We start from the raw sequence: 24907 nt of genomic DNA on the forward strand, positions 1-24907 counted from the left end.
TGCTGGACATTGTCAGCAGAATGCGTTTATAGAATAAAAACACCACACGACGAGTGTTTAACTTTTTCAGGCAGACAATCACAATATACTGGTGGTCAGTGGTCACTGGTCAGTCACACTGGCAGTGGCACTCTGGCAGCAAAAGTGTGCACTGTTAATGTACTCCTGCTATAACTGCTCCCCAGTCTCCCCCACAATTAAGCTGTGTGAGCAGTGAGCACTCAGCACAGTCAGATATACATAGATGATGCAGCACACTGAGGCTGAGCACAGATATGGTATACTGTGTCACTGTGTATCGTTTTTTTTCAGGCAGAGAACGGATTATATTAAATAATAATAAAACTGCACTGGTGGTCACTGGTCAGTCACTAGTAAACTCTGCACTCTCTGAGTACTCCTAAGCTCCAGTAAATCAAGTGTCTCACTCTCACTCTCTATCTATTTCTATTCTAAACGGAGAGGACGCCAGCCACGTCCTCTCCCTATCAATCTCAATGCACGTGTGAAAATGGCGGCGACGCGCCGCTCCTTATATAGAATCCGAGTCTCGCGATAGAATCCGAGCCTCGCGAGAATCCGACAGCGGTATGATGACTTTCGGGCGCGCTCGGGTTAACCGAGCAAGGCGGGAAGATCCGAGTCTGCCTCGGACCCGTATAAAAAGGCTGAAGTTCGGGGGGGTTCGGATTCCGAGGAACCGAACCCGCTCATCACTACCAATAATCAGAATTTATTACTGCTATTTGCGGCAATAAGAAATTAACATTCACAGGAATGCACTAACAATCACATGCAATGAGGGGGGCTCTAAAGAGCCCATCCATGCAATGTGAAAAGAAGTGAAATGATTGCAAAAGCTATCATTCCCCTCTCTTTCGGGGGATCGGGCTGTTCTGCACATGCGGAATCTACTGACCACACATATGCGGCAGCTATTGCCAGGGAGGGTTCTGGATATGGCGTTATCCTATCAGGGCCAAGCTTGGTACATCTGACAGCACTGCGCCCCAATAGAAACCTATGGGGGCTATATTAGCAGATAAGATTGGAGATATGATATGAGATATCTGCAGCAATCTCTCCATAGTACATATGGCGGATACTTAATATGTATGGGTGCCCCCTGAAAACATCTGTTTACAGGGAATATCCCACAAATATTGAATGACAAATAGGCCTTTCAATGTAATAGTTTATACTAGTGCGTATAGCATATTTAAATATTTCCATTAAACATTTTATAAAAGTTTCAGATTTGTTAATTGTCTTTCTATATACCCTTGTGTATTAGTTACATATACTATAACCATTCTCACTGGTACACAGCCCCCATTGTATACTTATTTCCCACCCCTTCCCCCTAACTCAACTAGTATGCATGTCACACTTGTGTACGGCAAGTCAAGATACCAGTCTCAAACACAATAAGATTGGCACTTTGACAGGTCTGCATTGTACGTGTATAATTATCTTGTTAGGAATCTAGTATGTAACAGTGATTTGCTGTGTGTCTGAATATTCAACAGTACTGACACTGTGCTTGCCCACATTATCCCATAATTCATTGCTAAAACTCACGAGGTGAAACCTCTACAGCAATAACATAACATCATTAATTATCTACTGTCTGGTAGGTAGTAATTAAAACTGATCTAGTAATATGTCTTTTAACAATTAAAGGGGAATAATTACCCAAAAATGAATCTTGCGTTCACATTAAATTCCTTCACTAAACCAGTAGAACTATTGAATAGACCAAGGTTTGCTGGGCACAGATCTTGACCACTGGAGTGATTGTATAAAATAAGAGAAATTAAAATATCGTCAAAGTTAGTTAAGAGAGAATGTGAGAGAGAGAGAGAAGGAAGGAAGGAAGGAAGGAAGGAAGGAAGGAAGGAAGGAAGGAAGGAAGGAAGGAAGGAAGGAAGGAAGGAAGGAAGGAAGGAAGGAAGGAAGGAAGGAAGGAAGGAAGGAAGGAAGGAAGGAAAGATCATTGTATCACATAAAAAAAAAACACATTAGGACAGAGAGGGTTCTGGGAGCCTTAGCAATGTAGGAGGAAAGAATGGAACACAGGTTACTTTTAAATCATCCTCTATATTGTTTTCAGTACTAAAGTGAATAAAGTAATGGGGGGTTACCCACATAGGCTCAGTGAATTAGCTGAGGAAAGCCACCAACACTAACAATTGTCAGTGACAATAGAATCTGAGCTTTTTACAATTAAAAGCTGGTGGAATACCAGAGGTTCTGACAATAGGTTTAGCAATAATCTAATTCATTTGAGAGCCCTGGAGTAGTTATGTAGTGGTCCTACTACATGGGCAGGATGTAAAAAGAAAAAAAAACCTATAATAAATGCCTTCAAAAGTGTAATTTGTATATACATACACAGTATATGATACATATAGGCCCTCATTCCTAGTTGTTCGCTCGCTAGCTGCTTTTAGCAGCATTGCACACGCTAAGCCGCCGCCCTCTGGGAGTGTATCTTAGCTTAGCAGAATTGCGAACGAAAGATTAGCAGAATTGCGAATAGAAATTTCTTAGCAGTTTCTGAGTAGCTCGAGACTTACTCCTACACTGCGATCAGTTCAGTCAGTTTCGTTCCTGGTTTGACGTCACAAACACACCCAGCGTTCAGCCAGACACTCCCCCGTTTCTCCAGCCACTCCCACATTTTTCCCTGAAACGCCTGCGTTTTTCCGCACACTCCCATAAAACGGCCAGTTTCCGCCCAGAAACACCCACTTCCTGTCAATCACACTCCGATCACCAGAACGATGAAAAATCTTCGTTAGGCCGTGAGTAAAATACCAAACTTTTGTGCTAATTTACTTGGCGCAGGCGCACTGCGAACATTCCGCATGCGCAGTTTGCGACAAATCGCTCCGTTGTGAAAAAAACTAACGAGCGAACAACTCAGAATGACCCCCATAGAGGGGAAAATCATCATGCGTTTCTAGTCAGGGCTGTTTCTAGCCAATTTAGCTCCCAGTGCGAGATTTAAAAATGCGCCCCCCATGACATAAAAAAATGTCCCCCCCCCCACACACACACACCTAGATAGAATAAAAAAACTTGCGCGTGCACCTGCCGAGGGGGCGTGGCCTTGTCTAAATGGGTGTGGCCTCATTTAAATGGGCATGGTCTCGTCTGAAAAGACTACCTCACAATCCAGTTTTTGACCCTGCTCCAACAGATCACGACCACCACAGGAAAAAAAAATTCTGCCATATTAAGCTCGACACAGTAATGCCCCCTGCACCATATTATGCCACACACCGCAATGCCCTTGATACATTAAATCCCCACACTACGGCAGGCAAGAGTCCCCATTTCACACATTACGGCAGGTGTCCCCATTTTACACATTGAGAGAGAGAGAATACTTACAGAGGCGATTACCGCTCTTCGGCCCGCCTCACCAGTCGCTCCTCGTGCCGGCCTTTCCCTATTCCTAACTTGGATCCCCCTCTGTACTCCGCTCGGGGGGGGGGAGTTTTGCGGAGTGACGGGGTTGCGTAGTGACGTAACGACGCAACCGCGTCATTCCGTGAAACTCCGCCCCCCGAGCGGGTTACTCGGGGAGAAATAGGAGGGGAAAGCAGGGAGCCACAGTTAGTGCCGCGGCGGGCGCCCAGTGCGGTTGCACTGCTCGCCTGCCCCAAGAAACGGCCCTGTTTCTAGTGTGTAACTCAAACAATCACTTTAGCTCTGACTGATTCCCTTTGAAAAGCAAAGCTTTATTTAGTACAACACACAATACACGGCACTTTGCCTGCAGCACATTTGCCTTTAGAAATCTTATGTCACTCATATTCCTAATATAACCTGAATAGGAAGCAGTGTGAGTGGCTTGAATGGTTAGAAAGTACTAATATAATTGCTCTTTAGTAAACACCATATTACAAATTACTAATCCTGTTTAGTAAATTAGTTACACACTGGGATAGGGATGAAAAATGTTGAAAGTACCTTGATCATTTCTGAAACTGATTTAATTCCTCTTTGTTGTCTTCAGCATGAAATGCAAAACACGATTTCAATATAAAAAAACCTTATTTTCATGTGATCCGCCAATTACATTATTTGAGTTCAAGCTATTATTAAGTATGATTTTATTTGTTTTCAGTATGCTAGTATTGATAAATAGCATTGTTACAGAATATTAACAAGTGATGAACCACATAAAACAAAGGTGGTCATTCCGAGTTGTTCGCTCATTGCCGATTTTCGCTATGCTGCGATTTGTTGCTAAATGCGCATGCGCATGGTACGCAGAGCGCATGCGCCAAGTTATTTAACACAAAACTTAGTAGATTTGCTGGTGCTGGTGCAACGCTTTTCAGTCGGACTGCTGATCGGTGAATAATTGACAGGAAAGGGGCGTTTCTGGGTGGTAACTGAACGTTTTCCGGGAGTGTGCTAAAAAACGCAGGCGTGTCAGGGAAAAACGCGGGAGTGTCTGGAGAAACGGGGGAGTGGCTGAACGAAAGCAGGGCGTGTTTGTGACGTCAAACCAGGAACTAAACGGACCGAGCTGATCGCAGTCTAGGAGTAGGTCTGGAGCTACTCAGAAACTGCAAGAAAATATTTAGTAGCAATTTTGCTAAGCTAAGATACACTCCCAGAGGGCGGCGGCCTAGCGTTTGCACTGCTGCTAAAAGCAGCTAGCGAGCGAACAACTCGGAATGACCACCAAAATACAGTACACTGTTAGGCTGGGTACACATCAGAGTGATGTGTTCTCGGCCGGTCTGATGTGCAACAGGACCCTGCATTGTGCTGTGCATACCAGCATGGGATTGCACACAATATCTTCTGATTGGCCATGCTGTTCGGCCAACCAGAAGATATCACATGCGACCCACGGGAGCACGCAATCGACCCGATATGCACGATATGTTGTTCCGCTTTGACTGGAAATATCGTGCCATAGTGTGTACCAGTGACGTGCGGTGAGGTCATTGGCTGGGGAGGCACATATTTTATATATATATATATATATATATATATATATATATATGTGTGTATACACACACACACACACACACACACACATTATAGCACACAGAGTGAGCCGAAATTCACATTGAAGCACACTGAATGATCCGAAATTCACATTGTAGCACACTGAATGAGCCGAAATTCACATTGTAGCACACTGAATGAGCCGAAATTCACATTGTAGCACACTGAGTGAGCCGGCATTCACACTATACCACACTTAATAAGCCGAAATTCACATTGTAGCACACTGAATGAGCCGAAATTCACATTGTAGCACACTGAGTGAGCCGGCATTCACACTATACCACACTTAAGCCGAAATTCACATTGTAGCACACTGAATGAGCCGAAATTCACATTGTAGCACACTGAATGAGCCGAAATTCACATTGTAGCACACTGAATGAGCCGAAATACACATTCTAGCACACTGAATGAGCCGAAATTCACATTGTAGCACACTGAGTGAGCCGGCATTCACACTATACCACACTTAAGCCGAAATTCACATTGTAGCACACTGAATGAGCCGAAATTCACATTGTAGCACACTGAATGAGCCGAAATTCACATTGTAGCACACTGAATGAGCCGAAATACACATTCTAGCACACTGAATGAGCCGAAATTCACATTGTAGCACACTGAATGAGCCGAAATTCACATTGTAGCACACTGAGTGAGCCGACATTCACACTATACCACACTTAAGCCGAAATTCACATTGTAGCACACTGAATGAGCCGAAATTCACATTGTAGCACACTGAATGAGCCGAAATTCACATTGTAGCACACTGAATGAGCCGAAATACACATTCTAGCACACTGAATGAGCCGAAATTCACATTGTAGCACACTGAATGAGCCGAAATTCACATTGTAGCACACTGAATGAGCCGAAATTCACATTGTAGCACACTGAATGAGCCGAAATACACATTGTAGCACACTGAATGAGCCGACATTCACATTCTAGCACACTGAATGAGCCGACATTCACATTCTAGCACACTGAATGAGCCGACATTCACATTCTAGCACACTGAATGAGCCGACATCACATTCTAGCACACTTAATGAGCCGAAATTCACATTGTAGCACACTTAATGAGCCGAAATTCACATTGTAGCACAGTGAATGAGCCGACATTCACATTCTAGCACACTTAATGAGCCGAAATTCACATTGTAGCACACTTAATGAGCCGAAATTCACATTGTAGCACACTTAATGAGCCGAAATTCACATTGTAGCACAATGAATGAGCCGAAATTCACATTCTAGCACACTTAATGAGCCGAAATTCACATTCTAGCACACTTAATGAGCCGAAATTCACATTCTAGCACACTTAATGAGCCGAAATTCACATTCTAGCACACTTAATGAGCCGAAATTCACATTGTAGCACACTTAATGAGCAGAAATTGTGACAGCAGGGACAGCCAGAGTGACGACAGGGAGAGAGAGAGAGAGTAACGTCAGGGAGAGAGAGTGATGACAGGGAGAGTGACGACAGTGACATCAGGGAGAGAGTAACGACAGGGAGAGAGAGTGACGAAAGTGACAGCAGGGACAGAGTGACAAGAGTGACAGCAGGGACAGAGTGACGAGAGTGACAGCAGGGAGAGAGAGAGTGACAGTAGGGACAGAGACAGTAACGACAGGGAGAGAGGGTGACAGCAGTGGAACATTACCTGACTGTGGTCACCGGAGGCACCCATGGGCAGCGGCGGTGAGGTCCCGCTGACGGTGACTGCCATTTGTTGCAGATGGCGGTGGGTGGCTGGAGGCGGTGAGCGGCGGGCGGCGGTGAGTGGTGGGTGGTTGACGGCGGTGAGCAGCGGGTGGTGGGCGGCTGAAGGTGGTGATCGGTGGGTGGCTGTGAGCTAGTATATATATATATATATATATATATATATATATATATATATATATATATATATATATATATATATATATATATATATATCGATGTGTGAGGAGCCATGTGAATCATAGTACCATATCATCGCAGTGGATCAGCAGCCAGCAGGACTCTCCTCACCTCAGGTGCTGCTGCCACTGTTCTGTGTGGCTTCCTTCAGTTCGGGACGCATGGGTGCCGGGGTGGCGCTCCAGTGATGTCACACGTCCTGACATCACACTATATTTGCGGTGCAGGGAAGCCAAGGCTAGTGAGACAGCCTTCCACTGAGCCGGCATGACCAGCGCAGTGGTGTGGGTGGTCGCGCGGCATGACCAGCGCACAGTGGTGTGGGTGGTCGCGGCCGCACGGGGGGGGGGGGTCGCAGCCGGGGGTCTCTGATGTACTGAGCGTCCCTCCCAACAGCTGCCGCTGGCCACAGCGCACTCCATTAACTGATTACACAGTGAGGTGAGGTGACACTGTTCGGCCTGACCGCCACTATGCCCGCACCGCCTCCTCATCCACCCTGTGATGATTGACAGCGGCTCCAGTGACGGAGCCGCTTGCCAATCACATCTCTCCTCACTGACAGGGGAGTGCTTTCATTGGTGAAAGCACTCCCCTGTGTCACAGCGGCACTTCTAATGGTGCCGCTTCTTCATTGATTTCATACGAGCTTCTTCAGCCCGCAGCATGGCCCCGCCCCCCGCTTTGTCCCCTGTGCCATTGACTGCTGGAGGCACCACTATCGGTGCCTCCCAAAGTCAATGTACAAGCCAAATTGTTTTAAATACTATGAAGCAGATACTTATGACACCGAATGTGTCATAATTATCTTCTTTATATTATTTTAATCATTAATGGAATCACTAATGGCAGGGGAGGCACTGCCTCCCCTGCCTCCCCTGACTGCACGTCCCTGTGTACCCGGACTTAGAAAATCTATGTTATGGTTTGGCAAATGGGGGTATGGATGTTGTTGCTTATTTCTTTCAGTCTCAATAGTCAGTCATGCTGTAAAAAAGCTGCAAACATTAGGTACTTAGGGGCTCATTTATCAACAAGTGATAAAACGTAGTGAATGATAAAACTTGTTGCGTATGATAAATGGTGCCCCAGCCAATCAGCTCCTAACTGTCATGTGTTTGAAAAATTACAGTTTGGAGCTGATTGGCTGGAGCACCATTTATCATATGGAACAAGTTTTATCATTCACTACGAGTTTTATCACTTGTTAATAAATGAGCCCCTAGTATTGTCACTAGTTAGCTTGTCTATAGCCTTGGTAATCAAAGCCTGTATATATAAGCCAGTGCAGCCAGTGATATCAAGCCTACTACTGGTTTAGAAACGCATGGGGTTGATGAATCAGTGAAAAGAGTGGTGAAGGGGATCATTTTATAGAATTTAGCTGATTGCTTGCAATGGGCAACTTCTCCGCTGGTCCATTTCTCCACTCTTTTCACTGCTTGATACATCAATCCAGCAGTTATTTCATTTAAATTAACTAACACCATATTACCGATAGGATGTGTCTATATATTAAGGTGGAGTTGTCACTTATACCCCTTTTCCACCAAACTTATAACCCTGGTTATTGCCGGGGCAACCCAGGTCGAGGTTTGGAGGGAAAGGGTCAAATCAAAATGACCCGGGTCGTGTTATCTGGGAATCTGACCCTGGTAGCCACCAGGGTGGAACCCGACACTGACCCAGGTAGCCTGCTGTGTGAACGGTGTCACCTGGGTCACGCTAAAAGCATACAAAGAGCCAGATCACCGGCACTTGGAGATGATGCTATCTCCAAGCGCTGGAAAGGTAACAAGGGACTTCCAACAAAATGGCCTACAGGCAAAGGGGCATGGCTTCATGGGAGTGCCATAATCGCGAGCCACATCCCCATTTTCCATCACTTTGGGGGCATGGCTAGCGCTCTATGAGCTACTGGCATGCCCCCAGACTTTCTGTCTCCCGTGAATAGATGCAGAGGTGTAGCTAGGCGCCATGGTGCCCGGAGCAAGGGTATGTTTTGGTGCCCTCCTCCCCTGTACAGAATTGGGGGCCTAGCCAACATGTGGTGGCATGTTACATTTGAAAATAAACATTATTTAAACATCCTAATTTGGTCACAAGGCCGGTTCTAGACTTTGTTGAGCTCAGGGCGAAAGTTTTCTTTGGGTGCCCCCATGTTTAAAATAGGGAGAGTGCATGTCGAAGGCTTGAAACAACAATATAGGGGCATGGCAGTATGGCGGTGTAATGGTAAGCATTACTGCCTCACAGCACTGAGTTCATGGGTTCAATGTCCACCATGGCCCTAACTGTGTGGAGTTTGCATATTCTTCCAGTGCTTGCGTGGGTTTCCTCTGGGTACTCTGGTTTTCTCCCACAATCCAAAAATACACTGGTAGGTTAATTGGCTCCCAAAAAATTAACCCTGTTGTGTGTGTATATGATTGATATGATGTAATATAGATTGTAAGCTCCCATAGAGCAGAGACTGATGTGAATGGTGAAATATTCTCTGTCAAATGCTGAGGAATATGTGTGCGCTATATAATGGCTTCATTGGGAAGGTGCGTGGCCACAGAATAGTACCAATTAACATTACACCACACAGTAGTGTCCGTTATTCACATTACACCACACAGTAGTGTCCGTTATTCACATTACACCACACAGTAGTGTCCGTTATTCACATTACACCACACAGTAGTGTCCGTTATTCACATTACACCACACAGTAGTGTCCGTTATTCACATTACACCACACAGTAGAATCCCATAAACACGTTACGCCACATGGTTCTGCAGAAACTAGGGCAGAGAGAGCTGCTGCAGCATCTGAAGACATACAAAGAGGGCAGGCAGAGCTCCGTCATGTGCCTGCTGTCAGTGCTGTCACCTCTGGCCTGCCCTGTTCCCTACCTAGTCTCTGAGTGAGTGTGCGCCCCCTCTGCTTCTCCTCCTCCTGCTCTGCGGCTGCCAGTACAGTGGTCTGCTGGAAGGGGGGGTGGCGGATGGCAGCGTGCCCTCGCTACACCCCTGAATAGATGCTAGTTAATAGGTTCATTCTAAAAGATAAAAAACTAATAATAGTATTGTTTTGATCAGTTTGAATTTAGTACACCATTTATATTGTTCTATTTCTTTCTTATTATTTTTCTTAAATTAATAAGAAAACAATGTGAGCCCTATAATATTACACAGTTTATTGTGCTTTGAAACTGGCTAACATAAAGTTAACAATACATCCATTTAAATGATTTAACAAGGATGGCATTATATAATCCACACTGAATACTGACATGTGGGGCCATAAATACAAGCAGTCTTCAGACACTGGACATCTTCCAGCACTGAAATTTTAGCCCATTAATTTTAATCAAGGGCACAAAGCCCAGATGTTTTTGAAAACCAAGAAATGCTTATAATATAAAACCGCTTAGTAAATAGGCCAATATTCACAAACTCCCATTCATTCTTGCATGCTGGCTTATCATATGTTGGATTTGATATACATAATGTTGACTCCCACAAAGAGTTTTATTGCATTTGATTAATTGAATGTTTTAACCATTCCTAAAGGGAGTTGTGAGTCTCCCATGGAGAGTGTTAGATTTGCTTTGCTCCAGTTAAAAATGGTAATATATTTTCTGGGTCATGGCCGAGATGAATGTTTAATTGAGTTATTATAGTTTTTGAAAACTGAAGTCATATATATTACTGTAAACAGATTCATTTGCTTTTGAGTTTTTTTTCTGGTGGTTTGGTAAGAGTAAATAAATGTTACTTTTCTACCATAAATGTCTGAATGACAGTTCACTGCCTCGTATAGGTAACATGAAAAATGATACTTGTTGAGAACATAGACTTTAGTGAATGTAGGGGCTGGTTTAGAGTTAATCACACAGCTGCTATGTATTTGTATGCTGCAGCCATGTAAAATTAGGCAAAAAACACAGGAGAAGTAAAAAGACATCCACTGCTGGCTTCTGTGATCTGCTGCTGCGTCCGGGGTCACAGCATCGGATCACCTGCGCATACATCGCATATCTGAGTAACCCTCAGGTTAAACAGGATGTCCTTTGAAATCACGCTTCTGGGGCCAGTCAAGCTGCGTCCGAGGATACAGCCACTTCGTTTTGGCGCGCCCAGAAAAAGGGGTAGACACATCTCGATTTTCTGCAATACTGCTCAATGCCGCCCCCAGACGCCACCAGCTGCAGGGCACTGCGAGCACCACCACAGACCCAGATCTGTATATGCGCAGTGCGGCTTCTGTGCATGAGTAGATCTTAAAACAGCAGAGATGAACAGTAACATCGGATTAAAGTACATCTCTCATGCCCAAAATCACCTCCATTTCCACAAGTCATTTGGGGACTGATGCTTTTTTTACACGGGTCCGAGCGACTCGGATCTTCCCGCCTTGCTCGGTTAACCCGAGCGCGCCCGAACGTCATCATCACGCTGTCGGATTCTCGCGAGGCTCGGATTCTATCGCGAGACTCGGATTCTATATAAGGAGCCGCGCGTCGCCGCCATTTTTCACACGTGCATTGAGATTCATAGGGAGAGGACGTGGCTGGCGTCCTCTCCGTTTATAGAGATTAGAGAAGAGAGTGAGACAGAGAGAGACACAGTAGTAATTTGGGGAGCATTAGGAGGAGTACTACTACTACTAGTACTTGCTGAAGTGATAGAGAGAGATAGTGTGACTGTATTATCTGACTTGTGGGGGAGACACTGACAGTGGGGAGCAGGTAGAGTCTGAGAGCAGGACTCAGGACTCAGGAGTACATATAACGTACAGTGCACACTTTTGCTGCCAGAGTGCCAGCCACACTGCCATTGTTTGTGACCACACTGACCACCAGTATAATATATATTGTGATTGTCTGCTTAGGACTCAGGAGTACTACTTGCAAGTTGCTGATAGTGTGACCAGTGACCTGACCACCAGTTTAATAATCACCACCAGTTTATGAGTTTAATATATATTATATATATATATATAATTGTATATAATATTTCTCTAACGTCCTAGTGGATGCTGGGAACTCCGTAAGGACCATGGGGGAATAGCGGGCTCCGAAGGAGGCTGGGCACTCTAGAAAGATCTTAGACTACCTGGTGTGCACTGGCTCCTCCCACTATGACCCTCCTCCAAGCCTCAGTTAGATTTCGTGCCCGGCCGAGGTTGGATGCACACTAGGGGCTCTCCTGAGCTCTTAGAAAGTTATAGTCTTAGAATTTGTTTTTTTCAGTGAGACCTGCTGGCAACAGGCTCACTGCAGCGAGGGACTAAGGGGAGAAGAAGCGAACTCGCCTGCTTGCAGCCGGATTGGGCTTCTTAGGCTACTGGACACCATTAGCTCCAGAGGGATCGACCGCAGGCCCAGCCTTGATGTTCGGTCCCGGAGCCGCGCCGCCGTCCCCCTTACAGAGCCAGAAGCAGGAAGATGGTCCGGAAAATCGGCGGCATGAAGACGTCCTGTCTTCACCAAGGTAGCGCACAGCACTGCAGCTGTGCGCCATTGCTCCTCATACACACTTCACACTCCGGTCACTGAGGGTGCAGAGCGCTGGGGGGGGGGGGGGCGCTCTGAGGCAGCAATAAAAACACCTTGGCTGGCTAAAATACCTCAATATATAGCCCCTGGGGCTATATATGAGGTAAATACCCCTGCCAGAATCCCAAAATAAGCGGGAGAATAGGCCGCGAAAAAGGGGCGGAGCCTATCTCCTCAGCACACTGGCACCATTTTTCCCTCACAGCTCGGCTGGAAGGAAGCTCCCTGGCTCTTCCCTGCATTTCTACAATACAGTAAGAGGGAAAAAGAGAGGGGGGGCACTAAATTGGCATTGTATACAGTATAAGCAGCTATTAGGGACATAACTCAGTTAGTCCCTGTATATATATAGCGCTCTGGTGTGTGCTGGCATACTCTTACTCTGTCCCCCCAAAGGGCTTTTGTGGGTCCTGTCCTCTATTTGAGCATTCCCTGTGTGTGTGGAGTGTGTCGGTACGGCTGTGTCGACATGTTTGAGGAGGATAATGATGTGGAGGGAGAGCAGATGCCTTTAGCAGAGATGTCACCCCCTGCGGGGCAGACACCTGAGTGGATGGTATTATGGCAAGAAATGAGTGCACGTATAGACTCCTTACATAAAAAATTTGACGACATGCCGACTGTGGGACAGCCGAGTCTTCAGCTCGTGCCGGTCCAAGGGTCTCAGAAGTCATCAGGGGCTCTAAAACGCCCGTTATCTCAGGTGGCACAAGTAGATGTCGACACGGATACTGACGCCAGTGTCGACGATGATGAGTCAAATTTAATGCCCGTTAAGGCCATTCGCTGCATGATTGAGGCAATGAAAGAGGTGTTAAATATTTCTGATTTACATCCAGGTACCACAAAAAAGGGTATTATGTTTGGGGAGAAAAACCTACCTGTAGTTTTTCTCCCGTCAGATGAATTAAATGAAGTGTGTGAAGAAGCGTGGGCTTCCCCTGATAAGAAATTGGTGATTCCTAAGAAATTACTAATGGCGTTCCCTTTCCCGCCAGAGGATAGGTTACGTTGGGAAACACCCCCGAGGGTGGATAAAGCGCTCACACGTTTGTCAAAAAAGGTGGCACTACCGTCCCAGGATACGGCCGCCCTTAAGGAACCTGCTGATAGAAGGCAGGAGGCGATCCTGAAGTCTGTATATACACACTCAGGCATTATTCTCAGACCAGCAATTGCGTCAGCTTGGATGTGCAGTGCTGCCGCTGCATGGTCAGATAACCTGTCAGAAAATATTGACACACTAGACAGAGACACGATCCTGTTAACAATTGACCATATAAAAGACTCAGTCTTATACATGAGAGATGCACAGAGGGAAATCTGCCGGCTGGCATCTAAAGTAAGTGCACTATCTATCTCTGCAAGGAGATGTTTATGGACTCGCCAGTGGACTGGAGATGCAGATTCCAAAAGGCACATGGAAGTTTTGCCTTATAAAGGGGAGGAATTATTTGGGGATGGTCTCTCCGACCTAGTTTCCACAGCAACGTCTGGGAAGTCAGCATTTTTACCCCATGTCCCCTCGCAGCCTAAGAAGGCGCCATTTTATCAGGTTCAGTCCTTTCGATCCCAGAAAAATAAGCGGGGAAAAGGAGGGTCTTTTCTGTCAAGAGGCAGAGGCAGGGGAAAAAGGCTGCAGCAAACAGCAGGTTCCCAGGAACAAAAGTCCTCCCCCGCTTCCTCTTCCAAGTCCGCCGCATGACGGTGGGGCTTCACAAGCGGAGCCGGGTACGGTGGGGGCCCGCCTCAGGAATTTCAGCGATCAGTGGGTTCGCTCACAGGTGGATCCCTGGATCCTTCAAATAGTATCTCAAGGATACAGGCTGGAATTCGAGGCGATTCCACCCCGCCGTTTCCTAAAATCCGCCTTGCCGATTGCTCCCTCAGACAGGGAGGCAGTGCTAGCGGCAATTCACAAGCTGTATTCCCAGCAGGTGATAATCAAGGTACCCCTACTCCAACAAGGCCGGGGTTACTATTCCACACTATTTGTGGTACCGAAACCGGACGGTTCGGTGAGACCCATTCTAAATTTGAAGTCCTTGAACACATACATAAAAAAATTCAAGTTCAAGATGGAATCGCTCAGGGCGGTTATTGCAAGCCTGGACGAGGGGGATTACATGGTATCCCTGGACATCAAGGATGCTTACCTACATGTCCCCATTTACAATTCTCACCAGGAGTACCTCAGATTTGTGGTACAGGATTGCCATTACCAATTCCAGACGCTGCCGTTTGGACTCTCCACGGCACCGAGGGTATTTACCAAGGTTATGGCGGAAATGATGATACTCCTTCGAAAAAAGGGAGTTTTAATTATCCCATACTTGGACGATCTCCTAATAAAGGCACGATCCAAGGAACAGTTGTTAGTGGGAGTAGCACTATCTCAGGAAGTGCTGAGCCAGCACGGTTGGATTCTGAATATCCCAAAGTCACAGCTGGTCCCCACGACACGTCTAATGTTCCTGGGAATGATTCTGGACACGGCCCAGAAAAAAGTGTTTCTCCCGGAGGAGAAAGCCAGGGAGTTGTCTTCTCTAGTCAGAGACCTCCTTAAACCAAAACAGGTATCGGTGCATCACTGCACGCGAGTCCTGGGAAAGATGGTAGCTTCCTACGAAGCAATTCCATTCGGCAGGTTCCATGCCAGAATCTTTCAGTGGAACCTGTTGGACAAGTGGTCCGGATCGCATCTTCAGATGCATCGTTTAATAACCCTGTCTCCACGAACCAGGGTGTCTCTTCTGTGGTGGCTGAACAGTGCGCATCTTCTGGAGGGCCGCAGATTCGGCATACAGGACTGGGTCCTGGTGACCACGGATGCCAGCCTACGAGGCTGGGGGGCAGTCACAAAGGGAAGAAATTTCCAGGGACTATGGTCAAGTCAGGAGACTGCCCTTCACATAAATATTCTGGAACTAAGGGCCATTTACAATGCCCTAAATCAAGCAAAATCCCTGCTCCTACACCAGCCGGTGCTGATCCAGTCAGACAACATCACGGCAGTCGCCCATGTGAATCGACAGGGCGGCACAAGAAGCAGGACGGCGATGGCAGAAGCCACAAAAATTCTCCGATGGGCGGAGAATCATGTACTAGCACTGTCAGCAGTGTTCATCCCGGGAGTGGACAACTGGGAAGCAGACTTTCTCAGCAGGCACGACCTCCACCCGGGAGAGTGGGGACTTAATCCAGAAGTCTTCCAAATGATTGTAAATCAATGGGGTCGTCCACAGGTGGACATGATGGCGTCCCGCATAAACAAAAAACTAGAGAAGTATTGCGCCAGGTCAAGAGACCCTCAGGCGATAGCGGTGGACGCCCTAGTGACACCGTGGGTGTACCGGTCAGTGTATGTGTTCCCTCCTCTACCTCTCATACCAAAGGTACTGAGAATAATAAGAAAGCGAGGAGTAAACACAATTCTCGTGGTTCCGGATTGGCCAAGAAGAGCGTGGTACCCGGAACTTCAAGAGATGATCTCAGAGGACCCTTGGTCCCTGCCGCTCAGACAGGACCTGCTACAGCAGGGCCCCTGTCTGTTCCAAGACTTACCGCGGCTGCGTTTGACGGCATGGCGGTTGAACGCCGGATCCTGAAGGAAAAGGGCATTCCGGAGGAAGTCATTCCTACGCTTATTAAAGCCAGGAAAGATGTTACGGCAAAACATTATCACCGCATATGGCGGAAATATGTTGCATGGTGCGAGGCCAAAAAGGCCCCAACAGAGGAATTTCAACTAGGTCGATTTCTGCATTTCCTGCAAGCAGGAGTGAATATGGGCCTAAAACTAGGCTCCATTAAAGTACAGATCTCGGCTCTGTCGATTTTCTTTCAAATGGAACTAGCTTCAGTACCTGAAGTTCAGACGTTTGTGAAAGGAGTGCTGCATATTCAGCCCCCATTTGTGCCTCCTGTGGCACCGTGGGATCGCAACGTGATGTTGAATTTCTTGAAATCACATTGGTTTGAGCCACTAAAAACCGTGGATCTGAAATATCTCACGTGGAAAGTGGTCATGTTATTGGCCCTGGCATCAGCCAGGCGAGTGTCAGAATTGGCGGCTTTATCATGTAAAAGCCCTTATCTGGTTTTTCATATGGATAGGGCAGAATTGAGGACTCGTCCCCAGTTTCTCCCTAAGGTGGTGTCAGCGTTTCACCTGAACCAGCCTATTGTGGTGCCTGCGGCTACTAAGGATTTGGAGGACTCCAAGTTGCTAGACGTTGTCAGGGCCCTGAAAATATTAGAGATGAGCGGGTTCGGTTTCTTTGAATCCGAACCCGCACGAACTTCACTTTTTTTTTCACGGGTCCGAGCGACACGGATCTTCCCGCCTTGCTCGGTTAACCCGAGCGCGCCCGAACGTCATCATGACGCTGTCGGATTCTCGCGAGACTCGGATTCTATATAAGGAGCCGCGCGTCGCCGCCATTTTCACACGTGCATTGAGATTGATAGGGAGAGGACGTGGCTGGCGTCCTCTCCATTTAGATTAGATTTAGAAGAGAGAGAGAGAGAGAGATTGCTGTGATACTGTAGATTAGAAGAGAGTGCAGAGTGCAGACAGAGTTTAGTGACTGACGACCACAGTGACCAGTGACCACCAGAGACAGTGCAGTTGTTTGTTTTATTTAATATATCCGTTCTCTGCCTGAAAAAAACGATACACAGTCACACAGTGACTCAGTCTGTGTGCACTGCTCAGCCCAGTGTGCTGCACATCAATGTATTGTATATAAAGCTTATAATTGTGGGGGAGACTGGGGAGCACTGCAGGTTGTTATAGCAGGAGCCAGGAGTACATGATAAATAATATTATATTAAAATTAAACAGTGCACACTTTTGCTGCAGGAGTGCCACTGCCAGTGTGACTAGTGGTGACCAGTGCCTGACCACCAGTATATTAGTAGTATTGTATACTATCTCTTTATCAACCAGTCTATATTAGCAGCAGACACAGTACAGTGCGGTAGTTCACGGCTGTGGCTACCTCTGTGTCGGCACTCGGCAGGCAGTCCGTCCATCCATAATTGTATTATATACCACCTAACCGTGGTTTTTTTTTTCTTTCTTTATACCGTCGTCATAGTCATACTAGTTGTTACGAGTATACTACTATCTCTTTATCAACCAGTGTACAGTGCGGTAGTTCACGGCTGTGGCTACCTCTGTGTCGGAACTCGGCAGGCAGTCCGTCCATCCATAATTGTATTATAATATATACCACCTAACCGTGGTTTTTTTTTCGTTCTTTATACCGTCGTCATACTAGTTGTTACGAGTATACTACTATCTCTTTATCAACCAGTGTACAGTGCGGTAGTTCACGGCTGTGGCTACCTCTGTGTCGGAACTCGGCAGGCAGTCCGTCCATCCATAATTGTATTATAATATATACCACCTAACCGTGGTTTTTTTTTCGTTCTTTATACCGTCGTCATACTAGTTGTTACGAGTATACTACTATCTCTTTATCAACCAGTGTACAGTGCGGTAGTTCACGGCTGTGGCTACCTCTGTGTCGGCACTCGGCAGGCAGTCCGTCCAACCATAATTGTATTATATACCACCTAACCGTGGTTTTTTTTTCATTCTTTATACCGTCGTCATACTAGTTGTTACGAGTATACTACTATCTCTTTATCAACCAGTGTACAGTGCGGTAGTTCACGGCTGTGGCTACCTCTGTGTCGGCACTCGGCAGGCAGTCCGTCCAACCATAATTGTATTATATACCACCTAACCGTGGTTTTTTTTTCATTCTTTATACCGTCGTCATACTAGTTGTTACGAGTATACTACTATCTCTTTATCAACCAGTGTACAGTGCGGTAGTTCACGGCTGTGGCTACCTCTGTGTCGGCACTCGGCAGCCCGTCCATAATTGTATATACCAGTGACCTAACCGTGGTTTTTTTTTCTTTCTTTATACATACATACTAGTTACGAGTATACTATCTCTTTATCAACCAGTCTATATATTAGCAGCAGACACAGTACAGTGCGGTAGTTCACGGCTGTGGCTACCTCTGTGTCGGCACTCGGCAGCCCGTCCATAATTGTATATACCACCTAACCGTGGTTTTTTTTTCTTTCTTTATACATACATACTAGTTACGAGTATACTATCTCTTTATCAACCAGTCTATATATTAGCAGCAGACACAGTACAGTGCGGTAGTTCACGGCTGTGGCTACCTCTGTGTCGGCACTCCGCAGCCCGTCCATAATTGTATATACCAGTGACCTAACCGTGGTTTTTTTTTCTTTCTTTATACATACATACTAGTTACGAGTATACTATCTCTTTATCAACCAGTCTATATATTAGCAGCAGACACAGTACAGTGCGGTAGTTCATGGCTGTGGCTACCTCTGTGTCGGCACTCGGCAGCCCGTCCATAATTGTATATACCAGTGACCTAACCGTGGTTTTTTTTTCTTTCTTTATACATACATACTAGTTACGAGTATACTATCTCTTTATCAACCAGTCTATATATTAGCAGCAGACACAGTACAGTGCGGTAGTTCACGGCTGTGGCTACCTCTGTGTCGGCACTCGGCAGCCCGTCCATAATTGTATATACCAGTGACCTAACCGTGGTTTTTTTTTCTTTCTTTATACATACATACTAGTTACGAGTATACTATCTCTTTATCAACCAGTCTATATATTAGCAGCAGACACAGTACAGTGCGGTAGTTCACGGCTGTGGCTACCTCTGTGTCGGCACTCGGCAGCCCGTCCATAATTGTATACTAGTATCCAATCCATCCATCTGCATTGTTTACCTGAGGTGCCTTTTAGTTGTGCCTATTAAAATATGGAGAACAAAAATGTTGAGGTTCCAAAATTAGGGAAAGATCAAGATCCACTTCCACCTCGTGCTGAAGCTGCTGCCACTAGTCATGGCCGAGACGATGAAATGCCAGCAACGTCGTCTGCCAAGGCCGATGCCCAATGGCATAGTACAGAGCATGTCAAAACCAAAACACCAAATATCAGTAAAAAAAGGACTCCAAAACCTAAAATAAAATTGTCGGAGGAGAAGCGTAAACTTGCCAATATGCCATTTACCACACGGAGTGGCAAGGAACGGCTGAGGCCCTGGCCTATGTTCATGGCTAGTGGTTCAGCTTCACATGAGGATGGAAGCACTCAGCCTCTCGCTAGAAAACTGAAAAGACTCAAGCTGGCAAAAGCACCGCAAAGAACTGTGCGTTCTTTGAAATCCCAAATCCACAAGGAGAGTCCAATTGTGTCGGTTGCGATGCCTGACCTTCCCAACACTGGACGTGAAGAGCATGCGCCTTCCACCATTTGCACGCCCCCTGCAAGTGCTGGAAGGAGCACCCGCAGTCCAGTTCCTGATAGTCAGATTGAAGATGTCAGTGTTGAAGTACACCAGGATGAGGAGGATATGGGTGTTGCTGGCGCTGGGGAGGAAATTGACCAGGAGGATTCTGATGGTGAGGTGGTTTGTTTAAGTCAGGCACCCGGGGAGACACCTGTTGTCCGTGGGAGGAATATGGCCGTTGACATGCCAGGTGAAAATACCAAAAAAATCAGCTCTTCGGTGTGGAGGTATTTCACCAGAAATGCGGACAACAGGTGTCAAGCCGTGTGTTCCCTTTGTCAAGCTGTAATAAGTAGGGGTAAGGACGTTAACCACCTCGGAACATCCTCCCTTATACGTCACCTGCAGCGCATTCATAATAAGTCAGTGACAAGTTCAAAAACTTTGGGTGACAGCGGAAGCAGTCCACTGACCAGTAAATCCCTTCCTCTTGTAACCAAGCTCACGCAAACCACCCCACCAACTCCCTCAGTGTCAATTTCCTCCTTCCCCAGGAATGCCAATAGTCCTGCAGGCCATGTCACTGGCAAGTCTGACGAGTCCTCTCCTGCCTGGGATTCCTCCGATGCATCCTTGCGTGTAACGCCTACTGCTGCTGGCGCTGCTGTTGTTGCCGCTGGGAGTCGATGGTCATCCCAGAGGGGAAGTCGTAAGCCCACTTGTACTACTTCCAGTAAGCAATTGACTGTTCAACAGTCCTTTGCGAGGAAGATGAAATATCACAGCAGTCATCCTACTGCAAAGCGGATAACTGAGTCCTTGACAACTATGTTGGTGTTAGACGTGCGTCCGGTATCCGCCGTTAGTTCACAGGGAACTAGACAATTTATTGAGGCAGTGTGCCCCCGTTACCAAATACCATCTAGGTTCCACTTCTCTAGGCAGGCAATACCGAGAATGTACACGGACGTCAGAAAAAGACTCACCAGTCTCCTAAAAAATGCAGTTGTACCCAATGTCCACTTAACCACGGACATGTGGACAAGTGGAGCAGGGCAGGGTCAGGACTATATGACTGTGACAGCCCACTGGGTAGATGTATGGACTCCCGCCGCAAGAACAGCAGCGGCGGCACCAGTAGCAGCATCTCGCAAACGCCAACTCTTTCCTAGGCAGGCTACGCTTTGTATCACCGCTTTCCAGAATACGCACACAGCTGAAAACCTCTTACGGCAACTGAGGAAGATCATCGCGGAATGGCTTACCCCAATTGGACTCTCCTGTGGATTTGTGGCATCGGACAACGCCAGCAATATTGTGTGTGCATTAAATATGGGCAAATTCCAGCACGTCCCATGTTTTGCACATACCTTGAATTTGGTGGTGCAGAATTTTTTTAAAAACGACAGGGGCGTGCAAGAGATGCTGTCGGTGGCCAGAAAAATTGCGGGACACTTTCGGCGTACAGGCACCACGTACAGAAGACTGGAGCACCACCAAAAACTACTGAACCTGCCCTGCCATCATCTGAAGCAAGAAGTGGTAACGAGGTGGAATTCAACCCTCTATATGCTTCAGAGGTTGGAGGAGCAGCAAAAGGCCATTCAAGCCTATACAATTGAGCACGATATAGGAGATGGAATGCACCTGTCTCAAGTGCAGTGGAGAATGATTTCAACGTTGTGCAAGGTTCTGATGCCCTTTGAACTTGCCACACGTGAAGTCAGTTCAGACACTGCCAGCCTGAGTCAGGTCATTCCCCTCATCAGGCTTTTGCAGAAGAAGCTGGAGGCATTGAAGAAGGAGCTAAAAGGGAGCGATTCCGCTAGGCATGTGGGACTTGTGGATGCAGCCCTTAATTCGCTTAACAAGGATTCACGGGTGGTCAATCTGTTGAAATCAGAGCACTACATTTTGGCCACCGTGCTCGATCCTAGATTTAAAGCCTACCTTGGATCTCTCTTTCCGGCAGACACAGGTCTGCTGGGGTTGAAAGACCTGCTGGTGACAAAATTGTCAAGTCAAGCGGAACGCGACCTGTCAACATCTCCTCCTTCACATTCTCCCGCAACTGGGGGTGCGAGGAAAAGGCTCAGAATTCCGAGCCCACCCGCTGGCGGTGATGCAGGGCAGTCTGGAGCGACTGCTGATGCTGACATCTGGTCCGGACTGAAGGACCTGACAACGATTACGGACATGTCGTCTACTGTCACTGCATATGATTCTCTCAACATTAATAGAATGGTGGAGGATTATATGAGTGACCGCATCCAAGTAGGCACGTCACACAGTCCGTACTTATACTGGCAGGAAAAAGAGGCAATTTGGAGGCCCTTGCACAAACTGGCTTTATTCTACCTAAGTTGCCCTCCCACAAGTGTGTACTCCGAAAGAGTGTTTAGTGCCGCCGCTCACCTTGTCAGCAATCGGCGTACGAGGTTACATCCAGAAAATGTGGAGAAGATGATGTTCATTAAAATGAATTATAATCAATTCCTCCGCGGAGACATTGACCAGCAGCAATTGCCTCCACAAAGTACACAGGGAGCTGAGATGGTGGATTCCAGTGGGGACGAATTGATAATCTGTGAGGAGGGGGATGTACACGGTGATATATCGGAGGGTGAAGATGAGGTGGACATCTTGCCTCTGTAGAGCCAGTTTGTGCAAGGAGAGATTAATTGCTTCTTTTTTGGGGGGGGTCCAAACCAACCCGTCATATCAGTCACAGTCGTGTGGCAGACCCTGTCACTGAAATGATGGGTTGGTTAAAGTGTGCATGTCCTGTTTTGTTTATACAACATAAGGGTGGGTGGGAGGGCCCAAGGATAATTCCATCTTGCACCTCTTTTTTCTTTTCTTTTTCTTTGCATCATGTGCTGATTGGGGAGGGTTTTTTGGAAGGGACATCCTGCGTGACACTGCAGTGCCACTCCTAAATGGGCCCGGTGTTTGTGTCGGCCACTAGGGTCGCTAATCTTACTCACACAGTCAGCTACCTCATTGCGCCTCTTTTTTTCTTTGCGTCATGTGCTGTTTGGGGAGGGTTTTTTGGAAGGGACATCCTGCGTGACACTGCAGTGCCACTCCTAGATGGGCCCGGTGTTTGTGTCGGCCACTAGGGTCGCTAATCTTACTCACACAGCTACCTCATTGCGCCTCTTTTTTTCTTTGCGTCATGTGCTGTTTGGGGAGGGTTTTTTGGAAGGGACATCCTGCGTGACACTGCAGTGCCACTCCTAGATGGGCCCGGTGTTTGTGTCGGCCACTAGGGTCGCTAATCTTACTCACACAGTCAGCTACCTCATTGCGCCTCTTTTTTTCTTTGCGTCATGTGCTGTTTGGGGAGGGTTTTTTGGAAGGGCCATCCTGCGTGACACTGCAGTGCCACTCCTAGATGGGCCCGGTGTTTGTGTCGGCCACTAGGGTCGCTAATCTTACTCACACAGTCAGCTACCTCATTGCGCCTCTTTTTTTCTTTGCGTCATGTGCTGTTTGGGGAGGGTTTTTTGGAAGGGCCTTCCTGCGTGACACTGCAGTGCCACTCCTAGATGGGCCCGGTGTTTGTGTCGGCCACTAGGGTCGCTAATCTTACTCACACAGCTACCTCATTGCGCCTCTTTTTTTCTTTGCGTCATGTGCTGTTTGGGGAGGGTTTTTTGGAAGGGACATCCTGCGTGACACTGCAGTGCCACTCCTAGATGGGCCCGGTGTTTGTGTCGGCCACTAGGGTCGCTTATCTTACTCACACAGCGACCTCGGTGCAAATTTTAGGACTAAAAATAATATTGTGAGGTGTGAGGTATTCAGAATAGACTGAAAATGAGTGTAAATTATGGTTTTTGAGGTTAATAATACTTTGGGATCAAAATGACCCCCAAGTTCTATGATTTAAGCTGTTTTTTAGTGTTTTTGGAAAAAAACACCCGAATCCAAAACACACCCGAATCCGACAAAAATAATTCGGTGAGGTTTTGCCAAAACGCGTTCGAACCCAAAACACGGCCGCGGAACCGAACCCAAAACCAAAACACAAAACCCGAAAAATTTCAGGCGCTCATCTCTAGAAAATATATGTTTCCAGGACGGCTGGAGTCAGAAAATCTGACTCGCTGTTTATCCTATATGCACCCAACAAGCTGGGTGCTCCTGCTTCTAAGCAGACTATTGCTCGTTGGATTTGTAGTACAATTCAGCTTGCACATACTGTGGCAGGCCTGCCACAGCCTAAATCTGTCAATGCCTATTCCACAAGGAAGGTGGGCTCATCTTGGGCGGCTGCCCGAGGGGTCTCGGCTTTACAACTTTGCCGAGCAGCTACTTGGTCAGGGGCAAACACGTTTGCAAAATTCTATAAATTTGATACCCTGGCTGAGGAGGACCTGGAGTTCTCTCATTCGGTGCTGCAGAGTCATCCGCACTCTCCCGCCCGTTTGGGAGCTTTGGTATAATCCCCATGGTCCTTACGGAGTTCCCAGCATCCACTAGGACGTTAGAGAAAATAAGAATTTACTTACCGGTAATTCTCTTTCTCGTAGTCCGTAGTGGATGCTGGGCGCCCATCCCAAGTGCGGTCTATCTGCAATACTTGTACATAGTTATTGTTAACTAAATCGGGTTATTGTTGAGCCATCTGTTGAGAGGCTCTATCGTTTCATGCTGTTAACTGTGTTTTCATATCACGAGTTGTTCGGTGTGATTGGTGTGGCTGGTATGAGTCTTACCCGGGATTCAAAATCCTTCCTTATTGTGTACGCTCATCCGGGCACAGTACCTAACTGAGGCTTGGAGGAGGGTCATAGTGGGAGGAGCCAGTGCACACCAGGTAGTCTAAGATCTTTCTAGAGTGCCCAGCCTCCTTCGGAGCCCGCTATTCCCCCATGGTCCTTACGGAGTTCCCAGCATCCACTACGGACTACGAGAAAGAGAATTACCGGTAAGTAAATTCTTATTATATATAATATTGTATACCACCTAGCATCTACCCGTGTTTTTTTTTTCTTTCTTCTTTATACATACTACTATAGTAGCTTACTGTAGCAGTCTGCGGTGCTGCTGAGCTGACAGTGTCCAGCAGGTCCGTCATCAG

At 46.8% G+C, this 24907-nt stretch overlaps 1 long non-coding RNA gene across 1 annotated transcript in view; it reads right to left on the bottom strand.

Moving 5' to 3' along the window:
* LOC134929327 (uncharacterized) overlaps positions 1–7527 on the bottom strand; it is a 58548-nt gene extending 51021 nt beyond the window's left edge. Inside the window, exons 1-2 of the long non-coding RNA XR_010178475.1 lie at positions 6717–7527; positions 1696–1788 (exon numbers count right to left, since the gene is read on the bottom strand). This is a non-coding gene — a long non-coding RNA (uncharacterized LOC134929327). The remainder of the gene's footprint in view (positions 1–1695; positions 1789–6716) is intronic.
* Between the last annotated feature and the right edge of the window lie 17380 nt (positions 7528–24907).

Source organism: Pseudophryne corroboree, chromosome 5, assembly GCF_028390025.1.
Source record: "Pseudophryne corroboree isolate aPseCor3 chromosome 5, aPseCor3.hap2, whole genome shotgun sequence".
Classification (NCBI taxonomy): Eukaryota; Metazoa; Chordata; class Amphibia; order Anura; family Myobatrachidae; genus Pseudophryne; species Pseudophryne corroboree.